Source organism: Crocodylus porosus, unplaced genomic scaffold, assembly GCF_001723895.1.
Source record: "Crocodylus porosus isolate Cpor-Errol unplaced genomic scaffold, CroPor_comp1, whole genome shotgun sequence".
Classification (NCBI taxonomy): Eukaryota; Metazoa; Chordata; order Crocodylia; family Crocodylidae; genus Crocodylus; species Crocodylus porosus.
The window spans coordinates 31,265,001-31,281,187 of NW_017728886.1; the positions used below are offsets into that span (position 1 = coordinate 31,265,001).

General features: G+C 44.3%; 1 long non-coding RNA gene across 1 annotated transcript; it reads right to left on the reverse strand.

Moving 5' to 3' along the window:
* Positions 1-3,000: 3,000 nt before the first annotated feature.
* On the reverse strand, positions 3,001-15,790 carry LOC109320058. Its single transcript, XR_002103712.1, has 3 exons — positions 15,768-15,790; positions 6,559-6,645; positions 3,001-3,356 (listed from the first exon to the last, which is right to left on the reverse strand). It is a non-coding gene; the product is annotated as an uncharacterized LOC109320058 (long non-coding RNA).
* Between the last annotated feature and the right edge of the window lie 397 nt (positions 15,791-16,187).

The following is a 16,187-nucleotide window of genomic DNA, read 5'->3' on the forward strand; positions in this document are numbered from 1 at the left end:
ACAAAGTCCTGCACTTAGGCCAGAACAATCTCATGCACTGTTAGAGGCTGGGGACTGACTGGCTAAGCAGCAGCTCTGCAGAAAACTACCTGGGGGTTACAGTGGACAATAAGCTCAATATGAGCCAACAGCGTGCTCTTGTTGCCAAGAAGTCTAACAGCATACTGGGCTGCATTAGTAGGAGCAATTCCAGAAGATCAAGGAAATTGATTCTTCCCTATTTGGCAGTGGTGAGGCAACATCTGGAGTCCTGAGTCCAGTTTTGAGGCCCCCACTACAGAAGGGATGGGGACAAATTGGAGAGAGTTCAGTGGAAGGCAGTGAAAATGGTTAGGGAGCTGGGACACGTGACTTCTGAAGAGAGGCTCCAGGGACCTGGGTTTATTTAGTTTAAAGAGGAGAAGATTGAGGGCGATTTAACAGCAGCCTTCAATTACCTGAAAGACTATTCCAAAAAGAGGATGGAGCTAGACCAGCTGTTCCCAATCTGTGGTACAGGTACCACCAGTGGTATGCATACTACTGACAGGTTTTCTGTGTTAGCAGACTTATTATAATTATACGACAAAAATTTGCTGGTTGTACTCAAGGTTGTATTGTTTTACATTGGTGGTGTGCAATCTGTCAGTTTGGGAACCACTGAGCTAGACCATTCTCAGTGGTAACAGATGATGGAACAAAGAGCAATGGTCTCAAGTTGCAGCAAGGGAAGTTTAGGTTAGATATTAGGAAAAACTGTCACTAGGAGAGTAGTAAAACACTAGAACAGGTTATCCCAGAGAGGTTGTGGAACCTTTGTCCTTGGGGTTTTTTAAAGACCTGGGTAAACAAACCCTTGGCTAGAACGATCTAGTTGGGGCTGGTCCTGATTTGAGCAGGGAGTTTGACTAGATGACCTCCTGAGGTCCCTTCCAACCCTAATTTTCTATGATCCTACTGCCTGTAGTAAACTTTGCTAGTCTCTTGCACCCAGTTGTACACTCCAAAGGTCCCCTACAGAAGTTTTTAAATACAGAATTTTTTAAATGACCAGCTGTGCCACATTTATAAACTTGACCCCAAAGTTAGAATCAAGAATAATCCTTCTTGTATATAGAGAGGCAAAAGCCTGTACTTCAAATTCTTTGATAGAAGTAGGTTCACAGATTGTAAGGGGCTGGAAGGGACCTTGCAGATCATTGGCTTCAAACCCCCTGCTCTAAACCGGAAGGCAACTGGGGTTAGGTGACCCCTGTGGGGTTACTGTCCAGTCTCCTCTTGAAAACCTGCATTGCCTCTGGAAGGAGTTTATTCCAGAGTCTGGACAGTGATGAATTCAGTATATTTATTTAATTTTAAAAGATCTAATTTAATCCTTAAAAACACATTACATATTAAATTCAGATTTCATTTTAAAAAAGGTTTATTCTTAAAAAGGAAAAACATAGTTTAACCAACAGCTTAAAATCCCATTTAAAGGAGAAAAAGCAGATATGTTTTTAAGTAATCAGTTTTTAACCAATCCTGGTACCACCAGTACATGGGATAATCATAGAAAATTAGGACCATCCCCAAACAGACCATCCCAACCAAGGCTTTGTCTATCTAGGTCATTAAAACCTTTAAGGATGGAGATTCTACAGCCTCTCTGGGTAGACTGTTCCAGTACTGGGATGGGAGACCAGAGAGCAGGCAGACTAGGTAAACTGGTTACACAAGTACAGTGGGTATTGTCCTATCTGCAAAGTGAAAATAAAATTAAATTACTACAGGATAATCATGTGCAAGCCAAGGCTAGTGGCCAGAACAATGCATGGTTGGCTAATCTCAAGTCACCAAGTATTGCAATGTTGGGGTGCAATCTATGCACATGTTGCAGGATTTAATACACACACCATTCAACCCCCTCCTATCTCTTGGTGCAGATTTCTCTTAGAGTCTCAGAGTGTACTCTTCAACTTTTATTTGGTTTTGGTTTTTTTGTTTAACAGCCATGTTCTTTCTTCTTCAGGTCACTTATTCTTCTTGCTTTCTCCTGGTTTTAGGTTCTAGTATCTATAATATTTAAATATATCATTTGCAAACTTGGGAGGAAGCATAAAGTGAGACCTACTTAGACCACACAGCTGTAGTCTCAATTTCTGAGGGCACTCTGAAAACATCCTGGAATCAGAAAATCACGTATCACAGTGTAGTGGTTGGAAAAAGTTTCACTTACAGAATCTAAGAAGAGACTTCAGGTAAGAATAAAACAAAGCCAAGACGGTTTGAAATTGGCACTGGTGCAAGACAGTTGCTATTTCTATATTTTAAATGTTCCAACTTAAGTCTCACTTTGACTCATAGTTATACTGAATCCAGAAAAATTAACCACTGATCATTTTCTCTTTGATGATCACCTATTTGTAGTCTCCTATGTTACCTCCATTTTAATGTTGCTTTGTTTCTGGGAATATTGATGAGGAAGCATTCAGACTGTTGTATGTCAACACAACAATACATATTTTATATTGGGCATGAGTTATAATACATAGTTGTGTTTATTTGCACTAAAAATCCACCTTTAAGTTTTTAAAATTCAACAAGTTATCGAATTTATTTTTCCCTCTGATATTCTTGAAATCATAATGCCATCAATCTTTGCCTTTACTCAAGTTATTAAACCACTTCAGTTTTAAAATATACATATTGTTTATATCAGCATAATAACATGACAACCTAGGAGCATTCCAACTTCACAGCATCTTCTCATTCGCAGGCTAGTTTCCCCCCCGCCCCCAGTACATTTTAAATGTATGCTTACCACTGATTTACAAAGAGAAGAGTCATTACATGACTCAACCAGATTCCTGCTATAGTGATTTCCTCTGCTTACTGATACACAACACCACCTAGCAACAGACAAGCAAGGGATTTCAGCCAAGAAAGTGTGCTTGTGCTCAGGTATTTGAAATACTATATCACCTCATACTACTTGGGAATCTCTTTCTAGACTACATAAATCTTCAGGCAAAGCAGCAGCCTTTAATATTTTCTCTCTCAATATAACATTTTATACATGCAATTGTAAACAGACAGCTCCTTACCTTTTCCTTATAAAAAGACTGGTTTGTTGATCCCACTGTTTAAAGGGAGGCACCAGACCAAGGCTCAATTATGAAGCAACTAGGACTCAATTTTAACCCTTAAAATAAGGGGAGAGAGAAGGAAGAGGCAGAAGCTACAAGAACTTACTTGGCCTGTTCCAGGTGCAGTATAGATTGCCATTTTGCAGTCCTTGCTGTAAAATATGTCTGTGTACTTTACCTCTGGAGTTCAGTAAGAAGCTGAGGAATGAGCTAAGTATAAAATACGTAGCTACTCGATCTTCAGTGCTCCTGAGGGGAGGAAAAAGGGAATCATTCTGTTACCGAAGATGCATTTCAATGCTGGCTAAAGCAGTGTACACTTAAGGATTTCTAATTATGCGTTACCGGATTTCTACTAGTGGACTTTATATGTCCAACCTGGATCAAGGAAGGTCATTTAAAGTCTGTTACAGGATGTGTGCGATTCTATTAAGATTAAATTAATTCCATTTTGATATCTGTAAGCAACATCCCAAAAGTACTAAATACTACATCCCAAAAGTACTAAATACTACATCCAACTAAAGTTATACTATGTAATCCTTAAGCCTACCTGGTAAATTTTGGATATCCCCTGTTGTACCCAGATTGGATCCTACCCCAGTACTTGTTCATCCTCACTATCTTTATTTCCATCAGGCCACAGATCCCACCCTACATTTCTTGTTTCAGAAACATCCTCTGGCAGCACCCTACTGGACCTTCTGGGGGCTGTATTGGTGAGGGTTCTCTGGTAAACACTGGTGACATGTAGGGGGTGCACGTGCACCCCCTGAGCATGATGCTGCACCCCCTGCGGAAAGGCACCACCAACACTGCCGGTGGCATCTGTGGGTGGTCGCCAGTTGCCCCCCACCCCTTCGGCAGCATCTGCGGGCAGTCTGCGACCACTGCTGGCTACCACCAATCTCTGCAGGTGGTCACTGGCCACCACCCACGGAAGCTTCCCGTTTGCCACCGCCATGCTCCTGCCACCGACAATGCCACTGCAGGAGCTTGCCATGCCCCCGCAGCTGCCAGGGGCACGCAGCGTTCATCGTTGTAAAGTCTATGCTGACATCCTGGCTGCTGATGAGCAGGCCTTCTTTGTTTTAGTTGGGCCAGGGTTTCTGTTCTGTGAACACACAGGGATTTCATCTAATTATAGTGTATTAGAAATGTTGTCCACTTGCAGCTCGTAACACCTCAGACAATTCCCTAATGACCATATAAAGGGCCACCAAACTTCTTACATAGCTTTTGGCATTGATCCTTCCTCCTGGTTTGGTTCTACACATCTTGCATAATCTGCACCAGTCCTTAACAGATTTTCTCCAGCCTAACAATAAATACGAGACTGGACTTTATGAAAAACCTTCTCCATGCCCAAGTGTGCCCCAGTATTGAAATCATGCAAAGCTTGCAGAATTTTTGGCATTTCCTTCTCTGGTACCACTATAGGCTCATGTCGCAGGACAGATTCTGGAAGCTTTCACACCAGTACTCATTACCTAATGCTTAGCTCAGACCACACTATCTGGTACCTCTTCAGGTGCAGATGATGTTGCCCTTCTTCAGGGAACTCCTCAATATTAAATTTCTTTAATCTTTAGTTTCTTCCCACCTTCAATATCAACATCTTCCTGTTAACTTATACACCAACCTGCCAACCTTCTGGCTTCTTTTGAATTTGGGGTCGGTTCACCCCTAGCTGTCTCCACTACTGATAGTGGCTGTATCCCTGCCACTTCAGCTTTAAGTTCAGCTTCCACTGTGCGAGACCAACGGGGGCAGCACCAGAACGTAGATATCTCCCAGGGTGATGCATTACTTAGTAGTCAAACTCAGCCAGCCATTCTGAGTTGGAATTAAGAATTCAACCCCTGGGGGTTGGAGATTGTTGGAAATTGTGTAGTCACTGAAGAGAACTGTGGTCTGTTCTTAATGTGAAGCATCTCCCCAGAAGAAAGTGTTGAAAATGTTTGGTAAAGGTCACCACAGCAAGCAATTCCCATCTTGTACCTACATATTGGTATTCAGGTTTGTTAAAGGCTCGGCTTGCATGGACTAGTATCTTTTCCTGGACTCCTTCAGCTTGTGACAAAGCAGTTACCATGCCAGTGTCACTTACACTTCTTGTTGGATACTGATGTAACTGACGGTCAGTATACTCCAAGACGGGATTGCATCAACCATTGCCTTAGCTGTACACAAAGGCATCTTGACATGCTGTGGTCCAGATGAACTTCACCTTAATCAGAGAGCTTAGGTAGGGGATTACAATGGTAGCAAAATCTGCCATTAATCTTCTATAATAGGCTAAACCCAAGAAGCTGCACAGTTCTGTTACATTTTGAGGTACTGGCCAGGACTTAACACCTTCAGGCCTTCACTTTCTTTTGATTTGGGCCTATCTCCTATGTGGAGATCACATCCCAAAAAGTTCACTTCCGTGAAGAAAAGCTGACATTCTGCAGGTTTAAGTTGGCTTCCTTCTGCCTCTTAAACACTCCTTTCAGTTTCTGCAAGTGCTCTCAAAAGGTTCAGCCTATCACAATGATATATTATCCAAGTATACCAGGCAGGATGTCTCTTGCTTACCTGCTAACATGATATCCTACAAGCATTACAGAAACCAAAAGACATAACATGAAACTCAAAAAGTCCCTTTGTAGTGTAAAAAGCTGTCTCAGCTCTGTCCTCTTGGTGCACTTCCACCTGCCAGTACTCACTACTGGATCAAGAGTGGAGAAACACTGAGCTTTGGCCAGGAGGTTTAGCATGTCATCAATTTGTTAAGGCATCTTTAACACTAACAGCATTCAGTCTACAGTCATCCGCATAGGCCTGCATACCTCTCCCTTTCTTCTGCACCAACACCACAGGAGCAGCTCATGGGATCACAGAGGGCCTGATGCCTCTTCTCTCCATCTCTTGCAGCTGCTGATTAAATTCTTGCTGGAAATGGATGGGTTATCTTTGAGGCCCCTGTTTGACATTGCCACTATTAATCAGCGGTTTGTTAAATCTAGGTTATGGTCTCCAAACTCAAGTACAAATCTTCATACTCGAATAGGACTTCTTGCACCACCCCCATGCTACAATGACTTAACTGGAACGCCCATTCAAATTTTCCTGCATTGCACTGAAAGTTATCACCTGTCTCTCGAAGATTTTGGTTGTCTGAAATCAGTACTCTACAGCAACCAACCTCTCTGATCCAGGGTCCTCCTCCAAGACGGCCACACCTGCCTTAAACGTCCCAATTATGGTGCCTGATATACAACCTGTTCTGTTGATGTGTTAGGAACAGCAGTGGAATTTTACCCCTGTGGCTCTTACCCATTGCAGTTCCCACTAGGAATCCCAATTTATCAGTGAACTTGAATTCATATTTTTCCTGCAGTACAGTGTGAAGAACTCTTCTCTTCTTCATGGAACCATCTTTTTAGTTTGCCAGTGATCTACTCACTTTTGGGAGGTATTGTTAAATTCTTCTGTGGTACCACTTCACATGCCCTCACTTAGCCATTTGTGGTATAGAAAAGGAAATGCCTCCCTAGAAAGGTAAAAGAAACATTAACACTGTGGTAATGTATATTCAGCACCTTAATTTCTTCCTCTCACCTCCAAAGGTATCCCCAAACAAGCCTTTAGTCCCTAAAGCACTCAAACCACAGCTTGCTGCTGCTCTCAAGTCTGAGTCCAGCTCCTTCAGTCCATGGTGCTGGCCGACTGAGAAAGTGAGATCTCCAACTCCACTGGGTATTCATCTGTGTAAGGCTGACCAGGTTCCAAGTACTCTTCCCTTTACTCCAGCCTCAAGCTTCTTCTTCCTTTTTCCTTTGCCCCTCAACCCCTGGGGGATTTCTGGGAGTTGCAATCCAAATTAACAGATAATCACAGCTCTACAGGCTGTAATGTGTGTAACAGCAGGTGGATCCAAGGGACATTCACATTACAGTACTTAAGGATTTCTAATTATGTATTACAGGATTTCTACTAATGGACTTTAGGGGTGCTGACAGAAGTGAAAAAAACAAAGCAAACTACCCTGCACTTTACTGGAAGAGGTAGTATGTTAGTTCAACCCAAGTCTTCAGCGTCTGTATAGATCAGGTGCTTCAGCAGGGCTTTTTGGCACTTTTAGCTAATACTTGATTGAATCAGTTTTAGATAAAAGTGCTAAAAAAGCCCTGCTAAAGGACCAGACTTATACAGATGTTGGGCAAGCAGAGTTCAGCTAGCACTATACCGCTTCTGATCATGCACTGGGGTTTGTGTGGAGGTGCAAGGAATTTAAAGTAAAATGCCATTTTTAAAATTTTTTTTACATCTGTAAGCAGCCTAGATGTCCAACCTGGACCAGGAAAGGTCATTTGAAGTCTTCATTACAGGACGTATGTGGTTCTATTAAGATTAAAGTAATTCAGTTTGGATTATGGTATCTCCAAACAACATCCCAAAAATACTAAAGACTACAGGGGTTAAAAAGTTAAGGGCATTGTTATGTGGATTGAGCAAAGACAAGGTACAAGCTTAGAGCAAGGTAACTTAACTGAACTATTCATTTTCTTGCTCTGATCCTCATAGACTAACAAAATACTATTTACATGTTGCATTCATCTGCTCCAATTTGTCTAGCACCTATGCAAGCTCTCAGAGGCAAGAAGCACTATCTTTGGCCTCGTGCAGACATTCAGTTTGTCCTGGGAGAGTCTCTGCTCTTCCAGGAGAAACCATGAGTATACAAATGTTTATAGTTTTTCTCCTAGAATAAAAATGGATGCTCCAAAAGAAAAACAACCTGGGAAAAACTAAGGTTTAATCAATTCCAGGAGAGTTTGTTCTGGGAGAGTAAATGTCCATACGTTCTGTGGCTGCTTCCAACAGAGAGCATAGTCTCCAAGATTCCTCCCTCCCTTCCCACGGAGACAGTATGTTGTTTATTGGACTCTGCTGCACACACTGTACTACAGGAAACATACAGGTAAACCATGGACAGTCCGGATCAGCCAGTGGAAGCTGCCCTACGTACTCCTGCCATCCATCTCCAGGCAGGCTAAGGGAGCCTACAGAGCTCTCCCACTCTTCAATGGCTCAGCAATTAGAATGTCTATACACATGGCTCTAGTTGGACAATGATAAATATAATCTTTTACTGCAGCTCCACTATCACATTAGAAACAGAAATGCAGGCATGTAGAAAAGACAGTATATTTGCATGATCTAGAACTATGTATACACAAGAATCAACTTTCCTTTGTTTCCTAGGGGGTGGGGAGCAGGAGGAGGAGAGGTTATTAGCTAAGTCTAAGCTATAGAAAACTGCACACTTAGACAGACACCATTCTGGCTTCAAAATGCTCTCATAGATGTGGCATCCCTGCTGATCTTGCATTTGTTCTCCATGAAGGAGCAAGACTCATTTGCAAACTAAAAGGAATTAAAAGTAGTAGTTAAGCTGCTACTCCCTTGAGAGCCACGTGAATTCTGCAGTGTATTTTTTAAATGTTCTTAGACTTACCTTAGAGTGCTGAAGTAAAAATGAACTTCATGCTGCCATCACCCATCCTCATGCCAGGATTGGGCTCTGGGGTCCTGTATTGCCCTCACTTGGCCTTGCATGCTAGAATTGGGCTCTGGGGCCCTGTGCCACCTCTGCCCAGTCCTGCAACCCATGGCCATGCTCTGGGGCCCCATACCATCTCCACCCAGCCTCACATACTAAAATAGGGCTCTGGGGTACTGTGCTACACATGTGGGAGTCGAGCTCTGGGGTTTCACAGTCTCCACCTGGCCCCTTGTGACAGGATTGGGCTTTGGGGTCCCACGATGCCTCCACTTGGCTGTGCAAGCTAGGAGTGGGCCCCAAGGCCTTGTGTCACCTCCACCTTCCTCTCCCCGCCCCCACACACACTTCTTGTGTTCCTAATCTAGTGTGCAGGATCACAGACCATAGTGCTCCCCATGGACCTATGGGAGGCCCATGGGCCGAATGACATGCCAGGAGCCAGATCTAGTCTGTGGGTCAGGGGTGGAATACCCCTAATCTATAGCTTGTTAACTGCTAACTACCTAGCTACTACATTAGGGTTATGACATTTCCTTCAGTCTGGGGTCAGCGGAACCAGCTGGTTCCTGGGGATTACTCAGTTCCATTGAACTACTAAAAGAACAGTGCATCCTCTTTCCCCTTCTCCATCACAGATCCATCAGGAACTGAAAGATAACTCAGTATGTCCTCATGGAACTGCATCGAGCTGCGCAAACATACCTGAAAGAAACTGATGCAAGAACCTGTGCTCTCTTGGCTACCTGAGGTGAATAAAAGACCACCCTGCACAGGCAAGAAATAGGCAGTAGGAAGACATCTGGTCCTCCCCAAAGGCATTTTCCCTTTTACCTGGGACCCAGGCATTCCTCTATGTCTCCCATACCAAGTTAACAGCTGATGTTCAAAATTACTATCATAGGTTCAGCCAGCTGATAGTCTGTGCCTTCCTTTACTGCTAGCCATCCTTCTCAGTCACTTATGGCTGTCCAGCTCTATTTTTATTTTGTATGCATGCTGATTTTGTATTTCTTAGTCAAATATGAAAAGCTAAGTTTTAGACCTAAACTATTTATTAGTATCCATTTAATCTATTGCCAAAATGTAAAACATGCCATTGTCCTAAAACATATAACATAAGCCTTTTTTTTTAAACCAGAAAACAACAACATTCTGTTTATCCTCTGTCCTCAGTATCCTTTAACACCAATTATAATTCTTTTAATGGCAAATTCTAGATGTAAGACTGTCAGTGGGAAAAATTGAGAACAAAGAAATCAAGGTATCCCAACTTTAGCCATGTACAGTGGCTACTAATTACCTTTAACCTTCTTATCATAATTACTTATCAGCCTACTTACCCAATTATCCTAACCTTACAGCACCAATTTCTGCTACGCTCAGAGACATCTCTCTTATGGAGCTTAAGTCTTTGTTATTGACACTAAATACAAATTAATACTAAAAGATAAAGCAGAGTAACTAATTCAGAGGTCAGTCCTGCAGATACATTTATGCTGACTTGTATGCACTGTCACAAGGAAGTCAAAACTATTACCGTGTCTGTACACTGACTGAGAGGTTGATTTGAAGTCCCAGATATATGCATGAAAAAATTAAAAACCTTCAATTTTACTAGTGGAAAGTCACTTTAACAATAACTATGTGGCTTTAAATAACTGTGTGACAGTTAAAAGTGCAATAGATCTGTATGATGGCAGTGGTGGTGATCTGGGTGCATGGAGACTGGCCAACAGCTGGAGCTGCCCCTCCCTCCCTCCCCCCCTTTTTGGGATATCAGGATTTCTCAGTATCTAATTTTTACTCAGTGATGCAAATATGCAGTGCAGAGAACCTTTTCCCATATGCCACATACGTTTTACAGAATCTCAAAAGCCTCTGAGGTGTCACAAAGCATACATGTGCACTCATCTGGACATACACTTAAAGTATAAATTTTTGTTGGAGGGCAAGCATTATACATTTAAAATAGTTAACTCAATGCTAGCCTCTTAATTTAAATGAGCTCTAACGTTAACTTTTGAAACACATTCTTTCTATTGATAATTAATGTGCAGTGTATGTTAGAGTTCTGACTTCAACACTGCCTTCCAGATTGGAAAAATGCCTTTTCAAGGAATTAGCCCACATACGTAGTTGGTTAAGCAGTGGATATATATGAGATTTTTATCACTTTAATTCTCAGCAGTTAAGAGAACCCTTTAATAGTACTCTCCAAATTGTAATCTGTTAATTTCTTTAAAAACCTCCTGAATTCTTCTATCGTTAGCAACCGTTAACAGTGGCATATCCAATAAATTCAGTAACCACCTCTTATTAAAAACATATTAGCTTTTCTGCCACAATAACCAAAGAGAAATGAAAAAGAAAGCTTACATTTAGCTCACACTGGCTTTGAAAACTGAGCTAGGCTTTTGCTTCACATAAGCCTGCAAGGCAAAGGGAAAAGTAATGAAACTTCAGAAGTATTCCCCAACAGTGCAATATTGGTAAGAGATTCCAATTCACATTATGCATACTTCTAAGAAACTTATTTAAACCCTAATACTGTTAAGAGAATCAAGAGGTCTGTACAGTGGATAAGCAGTCAGTTATTATATTTATAGTATAATTATTTATGAATAGATTAAACCAGTATATCAGCCTATTTTATAAGGGATCGACCTCACAGTGAAGAGGCAACCCCACTGAGGAGTTCTAATTAAAATAATAATAATGATCACTAGCGCAGCAGGGCAAATACACAGATACAGAAGTATCTATTCCTGTGGCAGAGCCAACAGTCAGAACTACTGACATACATCTCCACTTTCACACATTTTTCTTGATGAATATTTATATATTAATTGCTTAAAATAAAGACAATACCTATATAACATAATTCAAGTTAGCAAATGGTAATGCTCTTTTCCTGCAAAATGTTTAAGCCAGAAAGAATAAAACTTACAGCATTTTACAAGAGAGTATTAACACACTGAAGTCTAATCTATCCATTAGCAAAATTTAGTGTTACTCATTTGAAATTTAGAAGCACACTAATCCACAATGCCCAAGCTAAAGCAGTATTTGACCAACACTCAGTAAATCTGTCTATCCCTGATCCTGAGTGTGATAAACATAGAATCTTTTGTACACTGCAGAAAAAACTCATGATACAAATAAATAAATAGACAGATAAAAATAAAAAAAGGATTTTGACAGATGAGAACTCTTTCTGCATATTGGTATTAATTATTTGAGTGAGGGTTATACATTTTAGGCTGGGTGTCAAACTCACCTGGGGCCCCGAGCTGGATCCAGACACAGGGTTCCCATGGGCTGAATCTGTAGGGCCAGAAGCAGCTGTGGTGGATCTGGTGGTGGTAGCAGGGCCAAGTAGTGGTGGTGGGGTAGCAAGGATCCAGTGGTCACAGGGCAAGTGAGTACTGTATCTGACCATCCCTTGCTCACCCCCTTGCCACCAATAGCCATGTCCATGAGGACCCAAGGGCCCTGGATTCTACAGCAGGGCCTACCCCCTACCTTGCCCTCATAACTTCTGGTAACCCACTGGTAGTCTAGATACAACAGCTCCATAGCCCAGATATGGCCCCTGGACCATAGCTTTGGCACCTCTGCTGGACTAAATACAAATAGAAACAGATGCAAGATTCTGCAAAGGGGAGTGCAGAAGCAGCGATTGGCACAGCAGAGGGGGCTGCACACCCTTCCCAGACTTCCTCCCCATACCAGGGTGAGCAGACCACACCACAGGAGCAGTGATCTGTGACTAAGTCCTCAAAGCTGGTAAAAATCCACACCCCCTTTTCCTCCTGGCTCAGAAGCAGGTCCCCTTCTCTTCCCTTATCTGCTGCCACTGTCCCTAACTGTCCACTGGGTGAGGGAAGCTCCAGAGCCACTTCTGCCCACTCCAGCTGGCTGGCTCAGCTTGGGATAGCAGTGGTAGTGAGAAGCATTCTCCCTCCCTGTGTCTGTTCCCAAACTGGCTGGGAATACACAGTGGGACCCAGCAGGGAGGGGAAACTTGCCTACTGCCCCTGCTGTCCTGGGCTGAGCCCAGCCCCTGTACAGCCTGGTTCTGGAACCTCCCCCTGGCCTTGGACAGTAACAGTAGCAGGCAGAGGAAGTGGAGTGGAGGTGAGAGAAGGAGAGGAGAGGGTAGAGGATATGCCTTTGAGCATGGAGAGGAAGGGAGGGGAAATTTTTTTACCTGCTTGAGGGACTTATGGCATGGTCAGAAAGCAGGGTGTGATCACATCACTGTGATCACCCCCTCTGGATACACTACTGGATAAAATAACAATGCTGCTTCTGACTTTAAATTCTAAAATAAGTACATAAAACCAAAAAGCATTGAGAGGCCAGTCTATTAATGCCTTATTAAACATTCTTAATTTCATCAAGAAATGTATAGCCGTCTGACTTTAAAAGTAAAAAACATGTACAGTGCAGCAGGAGCCAGCCAGGAATCATGGGGGCCGAGCTGGCTCCTGCTGCGTTCTGCAGTCCCAGCCATGCAGCTGGGAACCGCGCGCTGCTGGAGCATCAGTTGGGTGATATCCAGAGTGGTGGCAGCAGGTGGGAAGGTAGGGAAGTGGCAGAGGAAGGGTGGTGGCAGCAGCTGCAGGCAGGGGAGGGAAGTGGCAGTGAATGGGCAGGTGGAAGTACAGCATCAGCAGGGTGGGAGCACAGGGCCTGTACCAATGCCACAGGGCCAGGGCCAGTGGGGTCCCAGGGTGGGGCAGCAGGAACCTGAGCTGGCAGGGGCTGTATGGAGCTGGGCTGGCTCCACCCCTCTCCCTGCTGGTAGCTTGGCTGCTTGCAATCCTGGGGCATGCCAGGACTGCACACCACTAGGGGTCTCCACCTGCCACAGGCCATAAGCATCCCAAGGCCTTTCCCCCTGCTGTTCCTGCTGTTGGCAGGGGCTGTGCGCAATGAAGGAGAGGGGCATGTTTGTAGGGGGGGGTCCCACACACACACACACACACACACACACACATCCTGCCATACACATATACCCATACTGCCCACCTCACATCACCATACACCCATACCCTCCCATGCACACCCCAGCCACCCTCCCCCTCCATACATGCCACAACCCCCCCAGCCACTCTACCTCCACACTCACAGCCCCCCCCATGTCCCATGCCCAGCTACACATCCCCACAAACCCCATACCCACCCACACTTCTCCACCTGCTACAAACACCACACATACATCCACACCCTCCCACACACACTCACAGCCCCCTACAAACCCTGCATGCATCCACCCATACCCCCTACAGTATACAAAGGTAAGACTTACTTTAAGCTATTATGCAATGAACTCTATGCACACTATGCAAACACGTAATATCAGGACAAATATTTTTTTAAATCAAATGAATGTATGTTGTAGTAGATGTTTGCTTTTTAGAATACACTTTGGTGTTTTTTTTCCAGTTCCAAGATAACAAATCTCTTGCCAGAAGGAATATGTCCAGGGCAAGGAGAGGGACTTCCAGTGGCAAAGGTCAGGGGTTAGGGGGCAAGACATCCAAGGTGACCAGGGGGCAGAGCACCTGTCAAGGGGCAGGGTTATCCTTGCAGCCCTTGATGGCTCACCAAAACTTGTTAAGGGTCCCTCCAACTGAAATAATTGCCCACCCCTGGTGTACTGGCATCTGAGGTAACTAGCCGATTGCCCTGATTTCTGAGATGAGAAGGCCTCCCCTATTGTTGTGCTCCCTCCCTGCACACCTGCGCAGCCATGCATTAATCTATGGGATGCATCCACTCCTGCCTAGGCCCTTCCCCTCAACTGGAAGGATCAAGAACAACCCCTGTGCTCCAGTCCCCTTCATTCTTGCACCCAGAGCCCTGCAGACACTCTTATTCTGCTCAGGGTCACCCTGGCAATATCACTGTTGCCCACGTAGACAAGCAGCATGGGGTTGTGGTCAGAGGGTCAGACAAGTCTTGGTAAACCTCTGCAAGCAGCAGACCTCCCCTGACAACAGACCAGTCTGGTAGATGGATCCTTCCATCTCCTGTAGAAGGGCATCTCCAACCACATCTACTCATCACTTCTTCTTTCTGGCAGTGGTCTCAATCCTCCCCACCTTAAGGATTCCTGGTCTGGCCTCTTCCACCAGTAGAATGTGCTCCTCCTCCTCTGTTGCTAGCGCTCCATATCTGTTCTCCAGGCAAACCACTACAGGTGGGGATAACAACTTCTTGCTGCCAGAGGTCACAAGTTTCTCATCTTCCACCTTCCTAGGGGTCCATGCCCTCTTCCTTTTCTAGAACCGCCTAAAGCAGTCCTCCCTCCACAGTCCTAGAGGTTTCCTCCAGCCTGGAATTGGTGCTGGCTCCTATGCTGGGGGTCTTTAAGACAAGGCTTGACAATCACCTTGCTGGAGTCGTTAGACCCCAGTACTCTTTCCTGCCATGGCAGGGGGTCAGACTTGATGATCTGCTCAAGTCCCTTCCAACCCTACTAACTATGAAACTACGATGAAGTCCCCATGGAGGAGGATGCTTCGGAGCGTTGCTACCCCCTCCCATAGCTGTCTTGACTACGGCAGTACCAGAAGGCACCACTCACGCCGCAGGCACTCCCCCACTCGGCTGACACTGGAAAGAATCGGCAAGCTGCAGTCTGCACAGCACCAAACCAGCACCTGTGTGGAAGCCTGGATGGTGTGCAGTCCTGCCTGGACAGACACCTCATGGGCACAAGAAGAGGAAGAGCTGGAAGTGGCAGTGGCTCTGGGATTGCAACATTCTCCAGCCATTCCTCTGGGTCTTCTAATCTGCTGCCCTCACTTCCTGCCTTTCTTTCCAATCAAATCTTCCCTAGCAAACTGCTCTGTAGCTGACCTGTTTACTGTTCCTTGATCCTGAAGGGTTCCCCTTTCCCTGCAAACCTCTATCCTCTTAGCAAGTTTACAATGAAGGAATGAGAGAGAGATTTTTCCAAGAAAACCCCCCCTCACTCTGGACTCTAGTTAAACAAGGGACTTAAGTATGGATCTAACTACTGATTTTTTTAGCGGCTTAAAATAAAATATGTAGGCTAGTCAGGTTTAATTACATATTAACAAAAATAATCTGACCTTACAGATTCCCTTTAAAAGATAGGATTAGCCAAGTGACCTGCAAACTGTCTTGTTTGCTTCTCCCTGGGTGTTTAGGGTATTTCTTTATATATCTTTCCTGGGCCTGGACTAGCTAGGCTTCTTTGTTACACCCAGGCAGCAATCAATTAGCAATCAGCCCACTCAGGTGCTTATAGCACACACCCAAGCACACAACCCACCAAACAACCCTCAGCAAACTGAGCAGGCAGCCCTGGCTCACTTACCTTCCCAGAGCAGGATCTGGTGCTTGGTGCCTGGTTCCTCATCCGCTTCTTCCTCTTGCTCCTAGTGAACTGTTTGCAAACTGTCCCATTTGTTTCTCCCTGACTGCTGCTCCCCTGGTCACTTGAATACTTCCTTATTCAAAGTGACTGCCATTTCCTATTACTATCCAGG